Source organism: Ischnura elegans, chromosome 5 (assembly GCF_921293095.1).
Source record: "Ischnura elegans chromosome 5, ioIscEleg1.1, whole genome shotgun sequence".
Lineage (NCBI taxonomy): Eukaryota > Metazoa > Arthropoda > Insecta > Odonata > Coenagrionidae > Ischnura > Ischnura elegans.
The window spans coordinates 69,803,901-69,818,693 of NC_060250.1; the positions used below are offsets into that span (position 1 = coordinate 69,803,901).

The 14,793-nt window shown below is 44.1% G+C and overlaps 1 protein-coding gene across 2 annotated transcripts in view; it reads left to right on the top strand.

The window, feature by feature from the left end:
- Positions 1–216: 216 nt before the first annotated feature.
- LOC124159035 (ecdysone receptor) overlaps positions 217–14,793 on the top strand; it is a 567,390-nt gene continuing 552,813 nt past the window's right edge. The window contains exons 1-2 of one of the 2 annotated variants that reach the window (XM_046534526.1): positions 217–678; positions 4,228–7,045. The gene's annotated coding sequence lies outside the window, so the exon portion shown is untranslated. The remainder of the gene's footprint in view (positions 679–4,227; positions 7,046–14,793) is intronic. The other variant, XM_046534525.1, reaches the window with a different exon arrangement.

Below are 14,793 nucleotides of genomic sequence, written 5' to 3' on the forward strand. Positions count from 1 at the left end.
GCAGAGTCACGGCCTTCTCCTCTTCTCCCCACCGACTCAGACGTTCCCTCTCTTTCTCTCTCTTTCTCCCTCATACTCTCTCTATCTCTCTTGCACCCTCCCCTCCCTTCTCTCCCCCTGACGCCTTCCCCTCATTTTACCCTCCCCCTTTCTCCCCGCCTTCCCCTCCCCCCCTGCCAGCCATTCTCCCCTTTGAGCCGGTAGTCTGGCCAAGACCGTCAGCGGGCGAACGTCTGTGTGTTTGGGGGGCCTCCGTTGTTCGTGTGTGAGCGATTTCTGACTGCTCTTTGTAATCTCGACGACAACACAAACCGCGTTTCTGTGTGTGTACCCTCAAGTTTACCTACTCGAGTGCGCCTCTGTTTTTGTGTTGAATCGCACGTATTGCTGGTTGGCCCCATCGCTCTTGATATTTCGTTCAAAGAGCCCGCTTTGCTTGTCCTACTGCTTGCTGCTGTTGTTGTTTTTGTTCGTGTCTTCGCGCCGGAGTTTGTGGTGGATTGAAGTGAACATACAGTATCACCGTCACCAAACATCGCGCCGCAAAAGGCGAAAAGTTTTTATCAAGTGAGTTGTACAGTGGCACTTGTTTTGGGAGTGATCTTCGCGCGCGCAGCAGCCCATTAAGGAGATATCGTGTTGACGAAGGATTTCGGAGAAGAGTGAGTGATCTCTGATGTAAATAACATTCCCTACGTCTTCGGTTAATGGGCGGAGCTCCTTTTTTGTTTATATTTCTTGCATGTGTGCATTTCCCGCGCCGGTCGAATCATGCGTATTTATGTACTTGTGCCTCTCTTGCCGTCTTACATTCCTGAGGTATGCTAGTGAAACGCCGGCCCACTTCACTGGCCTGGCAGTGGGTATTGCTCAACCACTGAATCATCGGTTTATTCCTTGCCTTCTCGCTCTGATCATTTGACCCGCTCGGCGTGTTTTCTGTTTCTTTTGTGTCACTTTGCCCGTGGTATATTTTGTGGGCAACCCGCTCGTTTCAAATGTGTGGCCTATCCTCTTATTGTCGACTTGTATGGTGACGGGAACGTAAATAACCGCGTCCGGCTTTAATTTTGTGTCTTCGGGAATGGCCGAACTCGGACAGATGCGATTGGCATGCGGTCTGTTGCCTCATTCAATTGATTGTGTCGTTGCCCGTGGTCCAATTATTGCCTTTACCACGTGAACGTTCGACATGTGTTACTCCATCTTCCGCAGGCATGCTTTCGGGAAACATGGTCGTGTTATCTTTCTTCGCGACTAGAGACAGCGTGTTTTCCCTGAAATCTTCCTAGATTCTCTCGAAATTGACCGATTATTTCGTGACATCCTATGAATCTGTGGCTTCGCTACGGGCACATGGCATTAGCCTTCCCCCAAAACATCGCTTGTTCTGCGGAGCATTTCATATACTGACAAATATGCCTCTGTTAATATATACTTCATTCATTAGTAGTATCCACTCATACTGATTGAATTACCCTTACTTTCGGCGGATGGTATGGCGTGTAGCATTCTCGTGTAATTTTTATGATATTTCGTCCACCATAATGTATTTTTTTTGATTGGGCTAATTTAAGAAATCGTCAGATTTGATTGTTATCCGATAACTCGCGCTGTCGCCTTGGTTATCGTTTCGACGTTTTCATTCAAATGTGATGCATCGTATGTTTTGGAATTTAGGCGCACGTGTTCCGTCACCTTCTTGACAAATATTGAAAGTGTTACTGCATGCATGCTTCTCGCGGGGAATATAAGGTCTTTTCTTATACGAGAGTGAGTCTTGCCTTGGGGGGGGGGGGCGAGAGTTAGGTTGTGGGGCTGAGTTGTACGTGCGTTTCGGCTATTTGTAGTAATGGTAGGAGGCTGAATCTTAGCGGAGTTGTCTAAGAGCAGCGAGCTGCTATGCCGGTGGGAATTGAACGCGGCCGGTTCGTGCGCTCGCGGCTATCGTAACCTGGCGGTGAAAGTGTGCCATCGCGTCGGTGGCGACTGGGCCAGTTAGCTTGGCTGAGGAGGCGAGGAGAGAGAGAGAGGAGCGGGCGTAACTCGAGAGAGAGAGAGATACTCAGCCTCGCTCCTCGCCCTCGACTTCAGTAAACGCGGTCAGCGGCTTGAAAGCCGGCTCCTCTCCGTCCGAAGCGCGGGAATCGCTAAAAGAGCGTTGTGGTCCCGTAAAAATGTGTTGACATGCTCACACCTAATGATATTTGTGGGATCTTGCTGGGAGACTAGCAGCTACCGAGGTTATATAAGCGAAATGAACTTTAGTATCCAGGATTGTGGAACAGTAATTGATGCATCGTTGTACATGATATAATTTTATATGGAATTAGTCTTACCTATTGTTGAGTTTATAGTGAAGTTAGAGGCTTCATTTCAGGAAGGCCTCGTAGGATCCGAATCTTTAGCATTCTCCAAAACATTTTTATGTCAATACCACGAAATATTTACGTGAACATGTTAAAATATGATTTTGTAGTTATATAAACTATGTACACGGTAACGCTCCTTTTCCTCTTACCGTCTATGTTTCGTGGTGTCTTTGTAGATAATTCATATTCATAGAAATTCACGTTTTCGTTCAGATTTTTATAGCTATGCCTGACTTATTTATTTGCATGAAGTGATTGTGGATATCCGCTAAAAAATAATTGAAGATCACCTGTGTCTTCGAAACCAGTCAATCGGCATGGGGAAATGGAAGTAAAATTACCAAACCGAATCTCCTTTGCCATTATTCCAGAGAAGGACCCCCTTTCTCATGTCCACCTACATGTTCAGACCATTGGAATCGTGTTATCATAAGTTTTCCCGCGAATCGCCTTGGCGGAATTGGGATGCTGAAGACGGTCGGGAACTCGTTTTCGAGGTGTCCAATTAGTGCGAGAGCGCGTGATGGACCATAAATAATCCGGTCTCCTTTCGTTCTTTCTTGGCAAGACGTTGGGGGAGGTAAGGAGGCAAGGTAAATACCCAAGTCATATTTATGGCCCGTCATTATCTCATGGGGCATCAGTTTCTCTTTTATTTTTTCGCGTGCGTCGGTGATTTTTTGTTCGCTGTTCAATGCTCTACTAAATCGGTTTGATTTTCTAGATTTATTTATTTGTTTTGGCATTTTCCTGTTATTGATTACTTAAATAAGTCCAAATGAGTTGCCTTTCTTGTTCAAGCGTTTCTCATACTTGCAATTTATCTTATTCATCGACTAGAAAAAGCTATACTTTCAATTCTTCCTGGATCATATTGTTTTTTCGGTTGCGTTCGAAAAGAAACTTATTTAACCTCCTGGAAAATGTACTTTGTATACCCTTTGGCATATCCTCTAGAAACTCATGTTTCGGGGAATCGCCTCGACATTTGAATGGAGTTATTGAAAGCGTGATAATTATTGGCTTTCCATGTATAAAGTTTTCTAGCTGGAAGATTTTTTCCTGGTTTCGAAATAAAAAGGCAGACTTTTCCGCTATGGTCTAGGGAGCACCCTCGCTCCCATTAACATCGTTTTACCCCTCCAAGATCTCTCAGACGTCTGGTGACGTCACTGTCCGCGCAGCGAGGCTGTTAGCCTTCTTGTGTATGTGTGCTTGCTTTACATGCCTCTCCCACTCTTTTTTCGAAGTTCATGTTTTTTTACTGGGACTTTTATCTTGTGCTTGCGTGTTTTCATTGTAAAGTAATCAGTAAACGTCACCCTTGCCCTCGTATTGTATTACTTCCTAACCTTCGAAACAACCAGTAGTGATAAGCTGCTAGTAAAATTTGTGAGATCCATTCAAATGGTTATCATTTGAAAATTGCTCATGGTCATTTTGTGACCCGAGTCTTGGGTCTACTCTGTGGTTTTATGTTACTTCTCAACGTTTCAAATCTAAGTATTATCAAGTCACCAATAAACTTCGATGTATCAAATTGAATGTGATCATGTAAAAATGGAAATGACCATTTTAAAATCACCGTAATCTGTCGTGTTCTTTGTTCTTGTGTATTACTTCTCGACCTCCGAAACCTCAATTAATGACTAATAAAATTTAGAGGAACTGTAGAAAGTTGTAAGTAGTTGGCTTCGCGCGCAGTACACTGCCCGTTGGATAGGACGTCAAGACTTGTCTTTATCTGCCGGTCTCCTCCTCCAAAATGACAAACCTATATACTTGCTACTCATTGTTGTGGTAATTGTCTCAATCTTGTTCTCAACTCCTTTTCTCTGTTTTGTTCTCCTTACAGGTGAAAGGTGAAGGAAGAGTCAGAAACCTCAGGGTGTCCCAGTGTCCTAAAGAGGAAGTGCATTGTTAAAGCTAGAGGATCATAATCACCGTCCTCTGTCCTATTTTTTTGTGGGTTTTCCTGCTGCTGTTGCACCATCATCTTCACCCTCTCGGCTCGCTGATAGTTTGTGTTTAGGGTCGTCCACCTCGTTCCTCCCACCCAAAACAACGCAGGCCAGAGGAGGAAGGCCTCGCAAGGTCCCTCTGCGGAGAAGCTGATCCTTTCAAGAACGCGCCGCCCAACGCTTCCCTCTCAGGGGAACCTCGTAAGGAGTGGGAGAGGGAGGATAAGGGGGACCGACCAGCCGAAGGAGGAAGGAGAGGTCCCTTTTGAGGATTTCCCCACCTGCTCAGTGCGTGTTTTGTGTGCGGAAGTATAATAGGAAAGGGAGACCCACCCCGCGTCACCTGTTGTCTCTCGTAAAACCTTAGCACAGTCCTCCTCTTGTTACGCAGTTTTTCGGTGGGTTGGAGAGGTTCCTCTGCTGGGGGCTGCTCCTATCCTTTCAAAGCCAAGGGTGAGATCGGCCGCACTTGTCTCGCCTTGTGCCCTGAGGAGCGTTGTCTGGTACACTTCATCCCTCACCCTACGACAAAAAAAGGCGAGAGCAGAACATCTTCGAAGGGAGGGGGACAAAAATTTGTTGCGTGGGTGTAACCACTCGCGTTCGCCCCCCTTCGCGTTGATCTTCCATAGGTCCCCTGAATAGAGATCTCTGTCGGCGAAACAGGGAGAGGGGGAATCTGAGAAAAAGATACATCGGGTGGTTTGTTGCATATTTTTGTTGGAAAAGGGTGGCACGTTAAAAAACGGGAGGAGGATTATTTGGCGGGATCGAGGGAGATTACCATCGTGAATATTTTTTGTATGCTGCCATATCTTTTTTTGCTGTGAAAGAATCTCTCTCAGTGGGCGAGGTGAATGTAAACAGTGTTCCCCAGAGAGAGGAAGAGCGAGACAGCGCACTGCCAAGGCCGTTCATCCGGCACTGAGAGACAGATTCCCGCGTTTCGCGCGAAGTTCAAGCCCTTCACGCGTGGCCTTTAGGTTTTCGCGGGGAAGGCTATACGCGGTCCTTGAATAAATACGCGCGCATTTCGGGAGGCCGTTTCGGGTTTGGGCTGTTGTTGTTGTTGTGTGTGGAACAGGAATAGCGAGAGGTTTTGCTGAGGCTGCTCTGTGTTCCAGCGAGTTCCTGCTCCTCGAGGCGAAGGGGATCTTCCTCCCTCCACCAACCTCCTCCGCCACCCCCTTTTTCCACCACGCCCCCTTTCCTCCTCCCATACAAAGCTTGCACGCGCTGCCTGCCGGCTCTCTTCCCTTAAGTGGGTCGCTCGATACCAAGTGGGCTGCTGCCGCCCTCCTTGGGAGGACTGACTGTGTGACGGCCTATCCCTCTTGGTCCGCGGCAGGCGGCTTCCAATCAGCCCAAAATACCATTCCTTCTCTTTCTTTTCCCTCCCCGGGACTTTGAATACATGCGCGCGGGTACTCTGACCCTCCACGGTTCGTTCCCTCCCCCTCAAAACCCCCTCTCCATTCTTCCCAATTGAGTCGAGTGCCTTCCTCCCCTCAAGAGACCCAAGAACCTCTCTGCCCTCTGACCCATCTTTTTCTCTCGGCCAGTTGCGTGGCAGTTCGGGAAAGAAGTGTCCCTCATCCCCCGCCCGCGGTTGAGTCTGGCAGTTCGTATGCCCTTTCTTGTTAATCGGAATTAAAGCCATCTCTCCTCCCCCGAATACAATCTCTTATTATTACCTCATCGTTGTTGTAGTCTCATCCTCCTTCTCTTCGAGGCCTGGCAAAGGGGTCAAACGGGAGTTTGAGAAGAGGATACTTCGTTGTCGAAAAGATATATCTCTATTTTTCTCTCTATCTCAACTCGCTGCTGGGGTGAATTCGGGTCATTGAGTACCAATCGTTTGGAAGGAAGAGGAAAATTTCTTGGTCGTCCGGAGAGATATATAAAAAAGAAAGGAATCGAGGAGGAATTGGATTTTGGTGCCGGTGTGTGTGATTGCGAGGGGTTTTTGAATCGAGGAAGGGATCATTGTCGAGCCGCATCATTGGTCCACGTGTCTTCCCCTCGGCGGCTATAAGGGCCGATAGCCCCAGATGCTGGTGGTGGCGATGATGCCGCCCCCCCTGGGAGTCTCCTGCGGAGAGGGGTGAAGTGGTGACGTCACGTGTTGAGGCACCGAGACACGCCCCCCTATATCCCCCACCCCATTACCCCTCAGACTGTACCCCCCCCCCCCAACCCTTCCGTGTGTTATGTGAGAGTGACCTTCCCAAGGCAGAAGTGGCATTTCGTCTCTAAGGATGTTTGCGCTGATGCCCGCGACTTAGAAACATAACGTGACTGCTGCCTCACGCCTCGTCTTCTCGCCAGCGCTCGGGCAAGGATAACTTTCTCCAAAACGTGCAGCGACTTAGTGTGGTGTTGTTTTTTTAATATATTTTTTAAAAACATATTGCTCCACCATATTGTTATCCTCGTCTTCCTCCCAGTACTGCAACATTATCCCCCCCCTTGAGCAATCTTGAGTGATTGTAAACGTGCAGGAGGCATCTCATTGTTTCGTCATCGGAAGAAAAAGAAGTCCCGCGTTCCCTCTTAAGAAGAAGTCGTCGGGACCCACAGAATCCCATCTTTAAGTGTTGTGTTGAAACTGACATGCCTTGTGGATACTTGAACTGTCAGCGGCTAGGGCAGCGATACCACCTCGGAGACCTGGATGCTGGGAGGAGCACCGCCAACACCCGAATTTATCAGGTGAGTCACATAGTTTTTTTCTCTTAGTGTTGTGGTAATGAATTCCTAAACATCATTTTTAATATAAGTATATTTTTTCGTAAGAGCTCATAATGTTCTATTTATGTTTATTTGCCATAACAATCCTATCCAGGAAAAAACGTATTGCCGAATTTTCAGCCTAAATTAAAATTTTCCTGTCATTATCCATTAGTATAGTGAATGGGTATGATTAGGACTGGTATTTATGGTAAGGAAACATTCGAGTTTTTGCTAGATTTTACGTTTCAGTTTTAGTATTTAGTCACATTTACTTAAAAATACCGGGGCCCGAGAAATGTTCATATTTTGCCTCATATGCTTAAATTCCCGATTCTCCAATGTTACGTTAGTGTATTTTTATTCAATGAAGGAGAATTTGTGTGTTTTTGTTAAAGCTAAATGTATTACGTTTTATAATTAGGTACTTACTGTCAATTTACCTGTGTCTACATCTATTGCCACCCATGTTTTGAAGGTCGTTTTTTTTCGGGAAAAATTTTACAAGCATCACCGTATCATTCCTGTTTGAGGTTTAAAAGTGCCATCGGCAGAATTTTATTGGAATAGTATTAGCTTAAGTAAATAAAGGTATTTCGAAGAATAATTCCGCAAATAAAAAATGTTTATTGCATCGTTCATTTTAATTTAAAAGTACATTTTCTTTGCATAGTTCTTATTCGTCAGGCCTGAATGAGAAAATCGTCTCCTCCCCTCATTTTGTCTGCCTTTTTTAGGTCCTAAATTCATCAATTAGACCTTGGGCATCATTGCTCCTTTTTGCAAGCATTGCTACGTTTTGCGCACCCCATGCTCTGCCTCCCATTGATCAAAAGGTCTCGCTCAGAAGGGAGGGAGGGGGGAGACGGCCGCTTGATTCCCCGGCGTGCTGCTGCGTGCCGAAACTGCCCTGCGCAATGCCGCTGCACTTCTCCCGCGTCCGATGTGATCCGATGCGTTCGTTCATTCCGTCGTGCGGAGATGTGCGAGTGGAAAGGGGCGGCAGCTGCTGCTGCCTCCGGCGGCACTCGCTCTTGTTGTTGTTGCGGTAGGTCGGCAGCGGAGACTGCGCGCGTGCATCTCTCTCGGAGCCTTCCCCCTCCCACCCTCACTCTCCGTGCACGACCCCCTCAACCGCCCCTCACGGTGGTCCAGGGGGGAATGAACGATCCTTTTCGGCGTCCCCCCGGTTTTCGCACATCTCCCCTATCGCCCTTTTGCATGTCCCTCGCCCTTCTCCGACGTCTTTTGTTCGCGGATTTTCGCGGACAAGATTACATATTTATTTTTCAGGTTTTTTTTTTATTCTTACGTGCCCTTCGCCTTGGTGGTCTGAGGTACCTATATACCAGATAGTTACTGTGAACTTCCTAAGTACTTTTACCCGTGAGGTAAACGTTACAGATGTAAATTTGGGGCGCGATTGCAGTCATTCGACGAATTATCGCAAAGGAATTTTGGTTGTGTAATTCCATTGTTGCTCTGTTCCCTCTGTAACTGTTCTCGGTTCCTGGTTTGCTTAGTTCGAAGTTATTTATAAAGTATTGGACGACTTATGTACATTGTTTTGGTGCAATATCTTTCGCTTGCTTTGCAAGGATAGCGTTGACGATAAGTAGAACGCATTTTGGAACCTATATTTTAAGGTGTTCGAGATTATCTATTCTTATGCGACTGATTACCATGGTCAATAACACTTTTGTATGGTATTCCTTGGCTCAATAATGCTTTAGCTTTTAGCTAACTTTTTATATCTATAGCGCATGTTCGGGGTAGTTGTTGGTCGTACAAGAAATATTCACCCCGATACGTAGATCCACAATCTCTCTTTTGCTGTAGTTTCATATATCCTCCCTCCCCCCACCAATCATCTTCAGGGTTCGCTTCCTCCTCCCCTCACTTCTCGCCTCCTCTTTCCCGAAAATCATCGCTGCAGAGGCAGACAAAATGCCTCACATTTTACTTTCTGCCGTTAGTTTTCGATTTCGCCCGCCAGATGTCACTCTCATCGCCTCTGGAGCGTAAATTCTTCTTTCGTCTCCATCAGGACCTCTTCATGTTCTCATTTTTTCGCATTCCGGTTGCTAGGTAAGGTATTTTTTGGATAGGTGAGATTGGCAGTGGAAGATTTGTGCTCGTTTTGCATCGGCGAATCCGACGTTAAATATCCTTCTGTCCTGGTGTGAAAACGCTATCTCGGTTTTCTTTTGCGACGTGATTCAAACGAGGGAGTTTTGTGTAATTACATCCGAAAACGATCAAGACATTTCCTTAATCTTGCAATGCTTTCCATGAGCTCGAAAAAGTTATATATGGTCAGTAATATTTTGATAAATAATAATTTGAAGTGTTCCGCTAATATGCCATAATTTATCCAAAATCTTCATAACTCTCGACTTCCTAAAACGTGAGTGGTAACCTTTGTCACACGTGTCCAAAGTTGCACGCGGAGCTACTATTTCGGCACGCATTGCTTCGAGGCTGCTTGAGGCGATGGTTGAGTTCGCTCGCGAATAAAGCTATTACACTCTGCATTTTATGAACTTCGGCACTCATCCGCCAAAAGGTGCGCCACCTCTGGCCGAGGAAATTCCTTTATTTCAATTTTTTGATGGCACTCTTTTGTTTGCAGAGGAATGTAGCATTTCCATCAAGCAGTGGCTTCAATTAGTCGTAATATTTTCTAAATGGTTCCCCCACTGGGTTGGGCACTGCATTATTGCTATCTTTTCGCTGACCGCGTCGCTCTAGCACATCATCGGGGCTAGTGAGGATTTTTTGGCTAATGACACGAAATGTGCTCCGAAGAAAATCATTCGCCTTGACCAAGAGTCATACCAGGATATTCCAAATTCGCGCTTACTAATTTTACCATAATTTAGCTACCTAAACTTGTACATCCCCCTGGATTTTTTAGATGAATTTACCTTCGTTGAATATTCTGCTGTGCTTGTGCTCTTTTGGGTGACGTCGTATAGTTTTATACCGTTGGCTATTCCGCGGTTATTTCCTCGAAAAATGGGCTGTTCACGTTATAGTTGCACGCGACATTAAACTCATGTCGTAACCTCATTCGCGGATGCGTTTTTGAGGTAATCCCCTTTCATGATGCTCGCTTAATGGCCTCGACTCTGTGCACTAATACTGAATACAGGATGCGCGGCTAATTCCGTGTGCCCCCCAGGGGTATGAATAGGGAAGGTCCGTCGTCCATCCATTCAGTGTTGAAGTGCACTCCCCGACCTCAAGGCTCCTCCGCTCCCCCGCGGACGTTCACATGATTCCCATTGGAGAGACGCCCGCGGCAGGCGGGACGAGATTGAACTAGATTGCGAAACGCACATACCCCATTCGTCTATTAATTCTCTCGATATTTTTAAAGCCTCCCTATGGAATCTTGAGAGGGTTCGCATCACTCACGCACAGCCAGTCTTATTTTTTTTTTACGATGAATCTCTCATTCAAAACTTATGCTATCATTTTCAAAATTCAGGTTTTATAATAACTGGTTAATATTTGTCTCTATCTCAAAATGGAAAAATTTACTTCTTTGCTTTCTCTGACGTAAAAATTTTTAATCTTATATGCAGTTAAATGCTTTTAAAAAAATGTAGTTTTAAAAATCGGTTAAAGAAGTAGGTTTCACGCATAAAATGTTTTCAATTGTTTTCGCCGTATGTTCATGTTACCACCAAGCCAGTGGCCTACTTGTAACAGTTTAATAATAATAACATGTCTAGGTTATTAATCCTGAAAATTTAAAGTAGGCAACGTAAGTGTTTTGCGGGTAATTTGTCGTGAAAAAGAAGCGGAGTACGTACGGTCTGTTTTATGGGAATTATGCGTCCTCTTATGCGTTTCGTCTCAATTCATTTATCAGGCATTTTGGCTCCCTTGAGGCAGGAAAGGTCGAATCACGCAAATGGAAAGTTTTGGAGATGTGTTTTTCACATTAAGAGTTGACTTTTCCACCCGTTTTGTGTTCTTTAAATGGTATGCATATGGCATTCTTGCGGTTGTTTTGCTTGGCATAACCTGAGGCAGAGTTGGAATGTAGGAGGTGCCTTGCGAGCGAGGAGCGAGCTAATGTCAGGAATAATTTGTCGAAGAAGACGTTATTTAAGAGTAAACGGAACGGTGTTTGCTTTTAATATCCAAATTTTATGTCATTCCTCTCGAAGTCGTTTTGCGTTGCTGAGTAAATATCCTCAAGTGGTGGCAATTTTCATCGCACGTTCTGCGAACCTGGGGCTGTTCGAAGGGGCAGGTCGTGGCTTATTGAACCTTTAAAATGATGAATAATCATCTCTAGGTAGGTCTTTTTGCTTCCTTAAATTTCTAAGTCATTCTCCTTTGTGTGAAATGATTATCATAGCCTATTTCCTCTCTTTTGTCCATATTCCTTTAGTGAATTGCCGCATTTACACCGCGGTTTTTCTCATCGAACTAATCGTTAAAGTATCTTTTCATTATAATTTCCATCAGAATGTGTTCCTTAAGACTTAATTCCTTTCTTGTGGTATATTTTATCATTATCGGCGAAGTCTTCTCTTGTACAGCAACCTTATTAGTTTTGTTTCTTTGAATTTCATTGTTAATCATTCTAATAAAGCTATCTCTCCTTGCAACGGATCATGATCATCATCATCACGAACAATGCATCTGCTCCTTTTTTTACTGCCATGCTTTCTAGTGTTTTATGGCGCAATATGAAAAAGGTCAATGTTTCCTTAGGACCATATGCTAGCTATTAATGTTTTCCTAAATTTCGAAGATCATTCCGTAGGAATTTACTTAATTAACTTAAATAAGCTCCATTTTGAAGCCTCTCTCAATTAAAAAAAACACGTTCCGTGTATTAAAAGGCGTGTTTGTGCTACTTGAACCGTTTGCACTAATTACGAAGACGTCGCCCAGGCGTTAAAACGCGTGCATATTATACCGTTTTGTGCAGTACTTTTTCTATTCTTCCTTCATCAATAGAAGGTGTTTTGTTTGTCGTCTCGCCCGTTACAGTTGAATTCATTTGTTATGAAAGGTTTAGTTTCCGGCGTAATTCGGTGGAAATATTTGATATGTAACATAATGGAAGTCATTATCTATCTCCACTCTTACTTATTTCAGTCAAAGCAGGATTCCGCATGTAATGCCATTTTCACCTTTCACCTTGAAAACGGCATTACGTGCCGAAACCGGGCTAGGATGAAATAAATAAGTGTGGAAAAAGTCAATGACTTTCATTATGTTTTAATTAATTTTTCATTTCGTTTAATTTTATGTTAGCTCGTGTTACTGTCTCCTAGAAGTATTTTATCTTGAGGCGGTTGGGTTGGTGTGTGTGGCGTCAGGTTTTTCAGACTGAATGAGTCCTGGGGGCATCGACCTGATTTCGTCAATGTGTCAGGAATTTCGCGCACCTGCCCACGTCCTTCCGACGTCCTGTCACTCTTCCCCCATTCCCGTTTATCAATCGATAGTTTCAATCATCCCGCCCATCCACAACATTGACAGCATTTTTCCCCGAATAGCCTCGTAAACACAGAGGGCGTTCCTTCAGGCTTCCATCCCTTCTTCGCTCAAATTCGCACCGCCTCCTCTTCTTCTGCTTTCTGCTTGATTTCACAACTTTCCAACCTAAATATACCCCGTCTCTTTTCCTGAAAGGGGATTTTAAATTCAGATACACATTGTACTGGCATGGTGTGACGGCGACGGTAGAAATAAAAGTTCCATCTGGTAAAATCGACTACAATTTTCCATGATGGAGAAACGCTTAACTAGACGTGAATCTCTGAATTTCCGTATTATAGAACTTGAAAAAGGTAACGTAGTGATAGTAAAATTTTTAGCAGCAGGTTTGTATTGCGGGGCAAAGAAATGGGGAACGAATGTACATGTCAAGGATTTAATTCCTGTTGATGAATTCCATAGAGGGAAAGGAATGACCAATGGAAACTGTTGTTTCAATTTTCTGTGGGTTAAGGTAGGCGGAAGAAAATTCGTTTGGGATATAAAACTGAGTTAGGTGAGTTTACGGATATTCATCTACATCTACATAATACCCTGCGAGCCACCTCTAGGGTGTTTGGCAGGGGGTGATCAATCACCAGCATGCAGCATGCATAAGGACTCCCACGTGCACACCACACCGTCCAAAAAACGTCCCGTATACTAACAAACTACACTACTATATGCTGTTAATAATAATAATTGAATTAAGAAACATGCATTAATTTTTACATAGGTTAGTATTCTGTCACCTTGGGACGCTTTGGAGGTATCGCTAAGTAGGCAAGAAAGAGAAATAGTTAGTTCGATACGATGATCAAGGATAAGTACACGAATAAAGAGTGGACCGTTCTTGATGCTTCCAGTCCTGAGGAATAGTAGTTGTAAATAATAAACAATCTTAGGGCATTTTTGCCAGGTCTGAGGTCTACTTCAATAGTGTACAGCATCTATCGGCGTGTTGCGATGATGCTTAAAATAGGCAGTATTGGATTATTGAATTATGAGCATGTCCTTCAATATTCAGCATGAGCAATCAAGAGCATGTCTGTTTGATGAGGGGCTGCGCATGGGTATGTATACTTTGCCTTATTAATGAATTGTTATGCCGGGAATAAATCAATCTTTTCAGTCCTCATTTGTGATTGGCTTTCCTTGGCGTTCTTTTACGGGTCCGGTGGGTGTGCCGGTTTTTTGGCTCTCGCGAAAACTTTCACTCGCATTCTTTTCGTCTTCGCGAAATCCTTCTAGCCAGAGGGGCTGACTTAGTCTTGCGTCTGTAGGGAACGGAAAGTCGAATATTATTTATATAAGTCGAATATTATGATCGGTGATTTTGTTTGTCGTTGTAATTGTTTCCCTTAGGACTGTTTAAGTGTAAAAGGTGTATTACACTAGCTTTTTTCTTTATTTAAAAAAGGGTAAGGTGTATTACATCCCGGACTTCATCTTTTTTTGGGTTTACGTGCTTCGTATGGGAAATAAGATTCCATGTTAATGTTTTTATATTGTCCTATGCCTTACCCATCCATTAGTAACGTTTTTTAATTATTCCTTACTCTTTATACCGTGCCGTTGTATGTTATGCGTTACAGAGGAAATTCAGAGTGCATATGCTTCGAGATGTATTCATATTTTTTCGTCTGAAATATAGAGAAGACAAACTTGCATTTAAATTGATATAATATTTAGGCATTCTTTCCTTCGTTATGACTACAGTCCACATGAGAAATTCATTTTTGCGGATCGATTCGTTTGAATTGGATTTTTTTGTTCACGAATCAACGTTTTAAAAATGGTAAAAATTTCATTTTAGTCTTTGGTAAGGTAGAGTAGTGATTAATCATGTCTGCGAAGCAAAGTTTTTTTTGTATGTTGCACGAATGTAATTTTTGGTTGGACATTTGGTATTTGTATGCCTGTGATTGAACGAATTGTCCAAAGTCGGTCTAGACCCTAATGTCAGTTTGTCACTTAATGATTCACTGCACCACGTCGCTCCAATTGTGTGAAATAATATATTCTTCAGGATACGCGATAAAGTTTTTTTTTTGGGTTCGTTCCTCTTCCTTTTTATTTCACGACTCAAGGCTGTAATCCAGTTTCCGTAACAGCTATTATCGTCGCGCCGAGGATGCAACCCAAAAATGTCATGAGTTGGAGGGAGGAGGAATGGGTCGGGAGGGAGGATAAGAGGCGTGAGGGGATCGGAGGAGGAGGAG